This window comes from Pristiophorus japonicus, chromosome 11, assembly GCF_044704955.1.
Source record: "Pristiophorus japonicus isolate sPriJap1 chromosome 11, sPriJap1.hap1, whole genome shotgun sequence".
NCBI classification, from domain to species: domain Eukaryota; kingdom Metazoa; phylum Chordata; class Chondrichthyes; family Pristiophoridae; genus Pristiophorus; species Pristiophorus japonicus.
In genome coordinates this window covers 197,140,614-197,149,773 of record NC_091987.1, presented here as the reverse complement: position 1 = coordinate 197,149,773, position 9,160 = coordinate 197,140,614, and positions in this window count along the sequence as shown.

Sequence of the window (9,160 nt, the reverse complement as noted above, 5' to 3'; positions counted from 1 at the left end):
AACTCCTCCTGAGATGTCTGTGCTCCTCTAATTCTGCCCTCTTGAGCATCCCTGATTATAATCGCTCAACATCTGTAGTGGGGAAAATACTTGAAACTATCATTAAGGAAGAAATAGCGGGACATCTAGATAGGAATAGTGCAATCAAGCAGATGCAACATGGATTCATGAAGGGGAAATCATGTTTAACTAATTTACTGGAATTCTTTGAGGATATAACGAGCATGGTGGATAGGGGTGTACCGATGGATGTGGTGTATTTAGATTTCCAAAAGGCATTCGATCAGGTGCCACACAAAAGGTTACTGCAGAAGATAAAGGTACGCGGAGTCAGAGGAAATGTATTAGCATGGATAGAGAATTGGCTAGCTAACAGAAAGCAGAGAGTCGGGATAAATGGGTCCTTTTCGGGTTGGAAATCGGTGGTTAGTGGTGTGCCACAGGGATCGGTGCTGGGACCACATCTGTTTACAATGTACATAGATAACCTGGAAGAGGGGACAGAGTGTAGTGTAATAAAATTTGCAGATGACACAAAGATTAGTGGGAAAGCGGGTTGTGTAGAGGACACAGAGAGTCTGCAAAGAGATTTAGATAGGTTAAGTGAATGGGCTAAGGTTTGGCAGATGGAATACAATGTCGGAAAATGTGAGGTCATCCACCTTAGAAAAAAAACACAGTAAAAGGGAATATTATTTGAATGGGGAGAAATTACAACATGCTGCGGTGCAGAGGGACCTGGGGGTTCTTGTGCATGAATCCCAAAAAGTTAGTTTGCAGGTAATCAGGAAGGTGAATGGAATGTTGGTCTTCATTGCGAGAGGAATGGAGTACAAAAGCAGGGAGGTCCTGCTGCAACTGTATAGGGTATTGGTGAGGCCGCACCTGGAGTACTGCGTGCAGTTTTGGTCACCTTACTTAAGGAAGGATATACTAGCTTTGGAGGGGGTACAGAGACGATTCACTCGGCTGATTCCGGAGTTGAGGGGGTTACTTTATGATGATAGATTGAGTAGATTGGGTCTTTACTCGTTGGAGTTCAGAAGGATGAGGGGTGATCTTATAGAAACATTTAAAATAATGAAAGGGATAGACAAGATAGAGGCAGAGAGGTTGTTTCCACTGGTCAGGGAGACTAGAACTAGGGGGCATAGCCTCAAAATACGGGGGAGCCAATTTAAAACCGAGTTGAGAAGAAATTTCTTCTCCCAGAGGGTTGTGAATCTGTGGAATTCTCTGCCCAAGGAAGCAGTTGAGGCTAACTCATTGTATGTATTCAAATCACAGATAGATAGATTTTTAACCAATAAGGGAATTAAGGGTTATGGGGAGCGGGCGGGTAAGTGGAGCTGAGTCCACGGCCAGATCAGCCATGATCTTGTTGAATGGCGGAGCAGGCTCGAGGGGCCGGATGGCCTACTCCTGTTCCTAATTCTTATGTTCTTATGTAACCATTGGTGGCCATGCCTTCTGTTGCCGAGGTCGCAAGCTCTGGAACTCCCTCCCTAACCTCTCCGCCTCTCTACCTCTCTTTTGTCCTTTAAAATGCTCCTTAAAACCTCCCTCATTGACCAAGCTTTTGGTCACCTGTGCTAATTTCTACTTATGCGGCTCGGTGTCAAATTTTTTATCTTATAATACTCTTGTGAAGCACCTTGGGACATTTAACTGCGTTCAAGGCGCTATATAAATACAAGTTGTTGTTGTTGCTATTGATTGTTGTATCTTGTGTAACACGCAATACAACGTAACATTCCTGATGAGAGAAAAATAAAGAGAAACATTGCAAGTGTTGGAAGTACACAAGATAAAAAAAACAGCCTATTACTTTTGGCGTGGACCTTTCATTAGAACTGAAAACTGGGAGATAAGTTAGCACTATTATAGGTCTGAATAAAATCGGAGCTGGGCAAGGGAAGGAATGACAATTGGTGAGAGTTAAACGTCAAATGCATTCATATTAACTGGTCAGTACAACAATGGCAGACACTATTGGGCACAACCCTCACGCATACTCAATGCATTGTCCCTGATTACTGTGTTGGGCACCTCCATGTGCAGTCACTTTCTTGAGCAGATAACAGACCTTCATTGTCATGTTTGAAAGTTGCAGGCTTTAAAAAAAAATTAAGAAAATTGGAATACTTCTGCAATAAGTATTTGAAACAATGGAGCAATTTTAACTCTACTTGCTCAGCAGAAACCTGGCGGGTGAGCAGTTAAAATCGCCCTGGCCCTTACCTGTCTGAAAGCCGCCATGATCACAACATCTACAATTTTAACCTGCTCTCCTGAGCAGGCAGCAAGGTCACCCGCCCGGAGCCAACAGGGTCCTTCTTTACTTATGCATGTTACGGCCCAATGACATCATTGAGACCTGACTGCAATTTTAACTCAGGCCTGAGCAGGGATTCCACCTGGAGCTAAAATCAGGGCTGATTCAACACACAGTTACTCGAAATCCAGGCTTTAATCCAGGCTGGAGTCACAACATCACCAACAGTGGTGAGATTTTTTTGAGGAACAGACTGAAATCCATGGAACATAAACAGATCTGTTGTTAACATCGTGACGACCTGAATGCGGTCACATTTTCCGACAAATTACCTAACAATCTGTTGTTGCAACTTAGTATGAATTTGACATGCCTGGAGTTGGCCGTTTTGTTTACTACTCATTTCTTATTCATTCCTAAAGTCTGTAAGCATTGCTGCTGCTACATTTATTGTGCTCCGTAGATCAATTGAAGTTCATTAAGTTATCTCAATCATCTCGTTTAAATGCTGCATTAAATTGGCTGGGTGCATGTAAGTGCCAGTGGTGTGTGTTGTATGTCAATCTAGGGAATAAAGCACGGAAAATGTGCCACCTCATAAAGGCACATCAAAGTTCAGAATAATAATAGACATTTTAGCCCATACCATCAGCCTCAACCATAAACAGAGTATTAGCAGAGACAAACACCAGCATTGTTGGAGAGACTTTCCCAGGACCTATGAAGAAAATAATCTCTAAATCCATTAGGTATTACTGTAATTATAAATACTGTCTTTCCAGTCTTGAAGAACCTTATTTGCAAAACAACAGTCTCCTCCTTTCCTGCAGCTTTCAACTGGAAAGAACAATCTTTATACTCAAAGCTTTAACAATATGGTTTTTGACCTTTTAGGCTACAAATTCTCTTGATTTATTTATTTTGCTTGTGTAAATTCCTAGTGCAATTATGCCACGAAACAATATTCACGCCACTTGGGATCACATTTTGTAAAACAACAAGTAATGAGAGGAATAAAAACAGAAGATGCTGGAAATCGCAGCAGGTCAGGTTGCATCTGTGGGGAGAACCAGAGTTATTAATGTTTCGGGTCTGTGACCCTTCCTCAGAACGGGAAAAAGTTCGAGATGTAACAGATTCTTAAGGAAGTGCCGGGGCAGTGAAAGAGGGAGGGGAGGAAAGAACAATGGGGAAGGTCTGCGATAGGGTGAAAGGCAGAAGACCCTATGGCAGACAGAGCTTCAGTCCACATGAATTAAAAAAAACGAGCAAAGATAACTTTTTTAACAATGCAATTATGCTGAATATCTTGTGTTAGTGTATAGTATTTTACACACTGCAGGGTGTACAGCATTATAACTCTGAACTCGTGTTGGCGTGACATTCTGTGCTGGATACAAGACCCCCAGGTGATCTTACACAGCTCTCGTTGAACATCGGCTGCAGTAGTTCTGCAACTTTTAAAACTTTAACGCCAATTGATTTTAAGTTTCTAATGAATCTTTCCGAATGCTAGACATTTCCCCAGGAGTCAAAGGTCAGTGAACAGAACTGTTTGCATATATTTAAGTACTTTGCGAATGGGCAGTATAACTGTCATCCAACCTTGATGCTCCAAAAATGGTGCTGGTATCAAGGCATAAATTGCTTTCTATCTTTCTCTCGCTTTTTCCCCCACAATTTGTTCTGTTGTCATTATGGTGAATGCAAGTGTTGGCAAATGGAATCAGCTCCATTTGCATTACACATGGTCTGAATTACCAAGACCAGCTATAGCAGAGTAAATCTGGTATTCTACCCCAATAGTAGATGTTTAACAACCACCTCAGACGGGTTTCCAGTGGGACATTTCTAGTTCTCACACCAGTCAGCTTAGTAAAACTAAAAAATTAGTGTTTGTTCGGGCTGCTTTGTGCTATAGACTCATGACCATTAAAGTTATACAAAAGATAAGTTGCAGCATGACAAAAATGTTTGAATGAAAACAATGCTGCTCCCAGAAAGATTGTGGAAAACAATTGCTTTAAACATCAGAGGAGATGAGAGGAGGGGATTTGGTTTGCAAGTTTGAAATAATTCTCTTTTTAACTCATTCCTAGGATGTGGGCATCACTGGCAAAACCAGCATTTATTGCCCATCCCTAATTGTCCTTGAGAAGGTGCTGGTGAGCCACCTTCTTGAACCGCTGCAGTCCGTGTGGTGAAGGTACTTCCATCATGCTGTTAGGGAGGGAGTTCCAAGATTTTGACCAGCGATGATAAAGGAACAATGATATACTTCCAAGTCGGGATGGTGTGTGACTTGGAGGAAAACTTGCAGCTGATGGTTTTCCCATGTGGCTGCTGCCCTTACCCTTCGCGGTGGCAGAGGTCGCTGGTATGGGAGGTGTTGTCGAAGAAGCCTTGGTGAGTTGCTGCAGTACATCTTGTAGATGGTACACACCGCAGCCACGGTGTGCCGGTGGTAGAGGGACAATGTGAACAGCCAGCACTCAATTTTTTATGTGGCTTTGGCCACAAAGATCAGCATTTAGGATTGTAAAAAGTCACTGAACCCTGCTTCGTGTTCTTAAATTAATCTACAGGGTATCGTTCACCTGCTTCCAACTGACAGCAAGTTATTAAAGTGCAAAATCTGGTACTTCAAGATGGCTCAGCAGGTCAGACCAAAATATTCTGCATTTACTGCTTGCCATTTTACCCTAACTGGTGAAAATGGTGTGAAACAACCTTGTTTGAGGTGATCTCTCACACAAAATTGCATCATTCCCAATATGTAGCTGAAAAACTGCGACTATATTGCATTTCTTCTTTTAATACAATAAAAAAAAAAGATACAGCAGTTTTAATCTTTCTGGGGAAATACATTAGCTTCAAAGAAAAGATACAATCTCATAATTAATTGTCTTGTGTGAGGTGGATGAGCTCAAATTGGCTGGAATAAAAATTCTGAACATTACTGTAGGATTGCTGGGGTGAATGAATCACATGTGTAACCAACCCAGTTTACAAGCAGTGCCTGTGGAAAAGATTTCTATCAGAAATAATTAGTACAGGAACTAGCTGAAATGGCAGGAGGAAAACATTCCAGAGCCAGTACACACAAAAACTGCTGTGCATATCTATAGGGCAAAATAGTGAATTGTACCTTTTACATAAAACAGAATACATTATAGATGTATATTTGTTCCAATATTAAAGCTCCAAGGTATTATGGTCTACAATATTCACCATCATCAGCATAGACAGTCCCTCGGAATCGAGGAAGACCTGCTTCCACTCCTGAAGTGAGTTCTTTGGTGGCTGAACAGTTCAATACGAGAGCCACAGACTCTGTCACAAGTGGGACAGACAGTCATCTATCATCAAGGGCGCTACTCGGCGTCGAGCTTGCGGCCAACATCTCGCCGTAGGCTATTAGGCTCATACAGCAGTGCCTGGTCTCCAGTCTTCTTGGACCCCCTTGCCACTGGACCAAGACCTTGCTCTACAACATTACTGCATTATTATTACTACCCCCAGGGACTTGAGCACATAAATCCAGGCTGACACTCCAGTGCAGTGCTGAGGGAGTGCTGCACTGCCGTCTTTTGGAAGACACGTTAAACCGGGGCCCCGTCTGCCCTCTCAGATTGACGTAAAAGATCCCATGGCACTATTTCGAAGAAGAGCAGGGGAGTTATCCCCAGTGTCCTGACCAATATTTATCCCTCAATCAACATAACAAAAACAGTTTATTTGGTCATCATCACATTTTTGCTGGTGGGAGTTCCTGTGTGCAAATTGACTGCCGCGTTTCCCACATTACAACAGTGACTACTCTCCAAAAGTACTTCATTGGCTGTATAGTGCTTCGGTGGCTGTGAAAGGTGCTATATAAATGTAAATCTTTCTTTTTTATTATAACTCAATCCTCATTACCAGCTATAAACCAGGGAGCCCATCTTTTCCTCATTAAAGAGTCACTGTTGTAATGCAGGAAACGTGGCAGCCAATTTGCACACAGCAAAATCCCGCAAACAGCAATGTGATAATGACCAGATAATCTTTTTTTGTTATGTTGATTGAGAGATAAATATTGACCAGGATACCGGGGATAACTCCCCTGTTCTTCTTCAAAATAGCGCCATGGGATCCTTTACATCCACCTGACAGAGCAGACGGGTCTCATCTGAAAGATGGCACCTCTGACAGTGCAGCACTCCCTCAGCTCGGCACTGGAGTTTCAGCCTGGATTCCGACATGAATCATCTTTTGACCCCTAAATTACAGGTATTAAATGTGGGCCACTTTGGATCCAAAAGTTAGAATGTTATTGGTGGAGAGTGAGTGCAACGACTAGAAACTCAGCAAACTTTCAGCCCTCAATTAGCTCAAATTGTACAGTTCTCGTAACAAGTCACAGCCACTGTTCGAGCAACATGCACAAAACAGGGTCAAGACAGGTTCTGAGCAGTTTGTACTGATCCAGTACTGTTTGGTTATTTTAAAAGAGCATTGCCTTTGCCTTTATTGAGGGAGAAGAGATGGATTACACAGGGTTACATAGGATATATGACACAGAAACAGGCCATTTGGCCCAACCAGACCGTGCCAGCATTTATGCTCCACCCGAGCCAATGTGGAAGCAATACAATGATCTTAACAAGTCAATGAAACATTTTATGTGAGTTAGATCATTGCCTCACCTGCTTAGCAAACAAAGCAAAAAAGGTTTGGCAAATACTTTATCCATAAAGTTGAAACCTCTTTTCAAAGTGTTTGTGATTAAATCTGGCTAACCTTCTGCAAAAATCCTCATTACTTCCATTTTATTGTAAGGATGATTGTGCTTCAGCAAATATTAATTTGAAGAGTTAGTGGGTCTGATTTCAATATTAGAGACATTGTAACTGAGTAATTGAACTCACTGGACTCACGAGTATAAATATTCTCTAAAGCAAAGAGCAACTTTCATTCTCTGCTCTTTAATTAATTGGAGTTATAGAATTGCTTTGATCGTGATCTGAGCAAAACTGCACAAGCAAAAGAAGGAAGACTAGCTGCTGAAATAAATGCCAGTCTGAAGTTGTCATGGACTACAGATTATGGATCAGAATCTGGCAGATTACTCTGCTCCTGTCAATTTTTTACTTTGCAAGATGGAATGGGTACCTGCTGACGAATGGACCACTTGCCCCCTGCTTAGTGAAACGGCGAGGTATTCTGGTCAGTCGCTCGAATTCACTGTCATCCTCTTCTCCAGCAGATTACATGTTTAGAACCTGACCACAGCATCCAAATTTAGATCTTGAAATTAAGCTGTGGGATACTGGTCTAGTCATGTGTAACCGTTATGGGATGAGATTATTTACCCTGTTATTTAATGGAATGATATATTTTTAGTACAGGGAGGTTAGCATTTCCCTCAAGATGGTGGAACGATCTTCCTACAAACACATTAAAAATGTTTTGTAGTAGTATTTGACAGCATAGAGATTATTCTCAGAGAATCTCATTGCTTTTCATGAGTGACAACAACAAAGTAAGGGTAGCATAATGGGCCCAAGTTTCAGGATGCGCCTAAAACGGCGCAGCCCAGACCTGGACGCCCGTTTTTCGCGCCACAAAGTGCGCCTGAAATAAATTCACCTACTCTCCGGCTCCCTGCAGGTCCTCTGGAGCTGGGCACGGCGCAACATGAGCTGTGGGGGGCGGAGCCAGGTCCCTGCGCTGAAAACAGTGCCGGGACCTCTGCACATGCGTGCTACAGTGGGCGCGCATGTGCAGTATCTCCAGGCACCCAAAACTGTGTGGGAGGGGCCCGAAGCACGCAGCCCCTAGCCCTGGCCGAATGGTCTCACTGGGGTTGCGTGGATAAAGCTCACCTCCGACCGGACCGGACCCGACCTGACCCTCGCTCTCCCCACCCTGGTGAGAAAGCAGGAATGGGATATAGAAGTTGCATGTTCAGCCATTAACTCATTGAATGGCAGTGCAGGCTAGAAGGGCCGAATGGCCTACTCCTGCACCTATTTTCTATGTTTCTATGTTTCTCCCCCCTCCCTCCCTCCTCTCTCCCCCTCCCTCCCCTCGCCCTCCTCTCTCCCCTCCTTCCTTCCCTCCCTCTCTCCCCCCTCCTCTATCCTCCCCTCCCCTCCCTCCCCTCTCCCCTCTCCTTCCCTCCCTCCCCTCCCTCCTCCTCCCTCCTCTCTACCCCCCTCCCTCCCTCCTCCTCCCCCTCTCTCCCAACTCCCTCCCTCCTCTCTCCCTCTTCCCTCCCTCCTCTCTCCCTCTTCCCTCCCTCCTCTCTCCCCCCTCCCTCCCTCCTCTCTCCCCCCTCCCTCCCTCCTCTCTCCCCCTCCCTCCCTCCTCTCTCCCCCCTCCCTCCCTCCTCTCTCCCCTCTCTCTCCCTCTTCTCTCCCCTCTCCCTCCTCTCTCCCCTCCTTCCTTCCCTCTCTCTCTCTCTCTCTCCTCCCCTCCCATCCCTCCCCTCTCCTTCCCTCCCTCTCTCTCTCCTCCCCTCCCATCCCTCCCCTCTCCTTCCCTCCCTCCCCTCTCCTTCCCTCCCTCCCTCCTCTCTCCCAACTCCCTCCCTCCTCTCTCCCCCTTCCCTCCCTCCTCCCTCTCTCCCTCCTCTCTCCCCTCCTCCCTCCCTCCTCTCTTCCCTCCTCCCTCCCTCCTCTCCTCCCCTCTCCTCTCCTTCCCTCTCTCCCCCTCTCTCCCAACTCTCTCCCTCCCTCCTCTCTCCTCTCCTCCCTCCATCCTCTCGCCCCTCCTCCGTTCTCCTCTCTCCCCTCCTCCCTCCCTCCTCTCCCTCCCTCCTCTCTCCCCCCTTCCCTCCCTCCTCTCTCCCCCCTTCCCTCCCTCCTCTCTCCCCTCCTCCCCCTCCCTCCTCCTCTCTCC